Source organism: Ceratotherium simum, chromosome 1 (assembly GCF_057802395.1).
Source record: "Ceratotherium simum simum isolate JZ-2026a chromosome 1, ASM5780239v1, whole genome shotgun sequence".
NCBI classification, from domain to species: Eukaryota; Metazoa; Chordata; class Mammalia; order Perissodactyla; family Rhinocerotidae; genus Ceratotherium; species Ceratotherium simum.
Genome location: NC_141900.1, coordinates 73,421,174 through 73,422,859, shown reverse-complemented (window position 1 = coordinate 73,422,859; position 1,686 = coordinate 73,421,174).

The window sequence follows — 1,686 nt, the reverse complement described above, 5'->3', positions numbered from 1 at the left end:
TTCAGCAGTGAAAGCCATGAATACAGAACGAATAACAGCTGTTACAATTCTCAACCATGACTTCTAACGTCAGAGAATTCAAAGTATGAACATAGTACACAGTAATGAAAAGTATCAAAAATTAGTTTACCTCAAAAAAGATAAATAAAACAGGTATATTCCACCAATACATAAACAGATGTTTGTGCTACAGTTAAAATTTGCTGTATACAAAAGATCATAGTCCCCATAATCAGCTTATGATAGAAGCAAGAATACATGAGCCATTTAAATTGTCAGACATTATGCTTTATAAGGTATGCACAGAAGTTCAAGCAATAAATACATACATTAGTTCAAAGCCTTACAATAGCTACGCAAAGCAGATGCAGAAAAGCAGATTTGCTATTACTAGCAAGCAATGATATAAGAGTAAAAATTCATGAAATGCATTAAAGCAACATTTTTCTTAGAAAAAGTCTGGTCATTTATGGGTCCACCAACATTTTTACATAATATGCACAATTATCAAAATACAGACCAAGCATTTCAGAAAACTCCAAAAAACCTAAAATCTATTTTCAAAGCAATTGCAGTTTTGGAGGTTTTTCTGGTATAATGTGCAAGCAGCTATTTTTTAAAATTGTATTCATATAAAACCCATGCAAAACTCTACAGGTATATGCATTCTGTGGCTGAGACTTCCTTTCAAAAGTTTTGTAACTGAGGTATGCATACTTTAGCATTGTAGTCTTAGGCCACCCTCCTGATGGTACAGCTCTCAGAGTTACTTTCAGTCCAGCAAAGCCTTTAGAACACGCACCTGAAAGACCCATTTTCCCTTCAGATAATCCTTACAGTAGGATCCTAGATGACTGAAAACCATCCTTCACAACACCAATCTTTCTTTTGATACCGTATCGTCAACTTCCCATTCGTTGATCATGACCCAAAGACAAACATAATGAAAAGTAGCAGTTACTGTGACGTTCTCACGTTTCATGCAATCTGCCATAATTGTTCTAATTTTTTTTCTTTTTTTTCTTTTTTTTTCTTTTTTTTTGCAGAGGTAGAAGCTTTCAGAAAGCCTTTTGGGTAAGTGGGAAAACCCTTTTGAAAGCCGTTATGTCCTTTTATTTGGTGTGATAGATGACTGGGTATCTCTCTAACTCTATTTGCTGACTTCAGCAAAGAATAAAGGATGAGCTTAGTTTGCAAGAACCGGCTCCATCACATGGAACGGGTACGTATGTTAAGCTCTAGCAGCCACCTTCTGTCAAAACTGTTTGTAAAGCAATAACCATAATCAGGTTATGAGGTCCCTTGGTTGGGGGAAAAAGTATTATCAAGACTTGGCACAGCACATGAAAAGCAACACGTAAAGTTTCTAGGTTTTAAGCAAACATCTGACTATGCTATTTTCAACTACACCATAACGCATTATCATAGTTTTGGGGTTTGGAGTTGTCGCGAAAACCAGCATTCCAACAATTTGGCCTGTGCAAGTCTTTGAAAGGGAGTGTATTGTTAGTGTTAATATCCCGTATAAGCAGAGGCAGAATTATATGTAACTTTGGTTTGACTGAAAATAAATACCATGGACTACAATTGCTATATCTTTGCTTTCAGTGTAAAAACTCAGCTAGATCACTTTAAAATCAATATGAAATTAATTTTTGGCTTTACTAGACCTTTTATGTTTGGTTC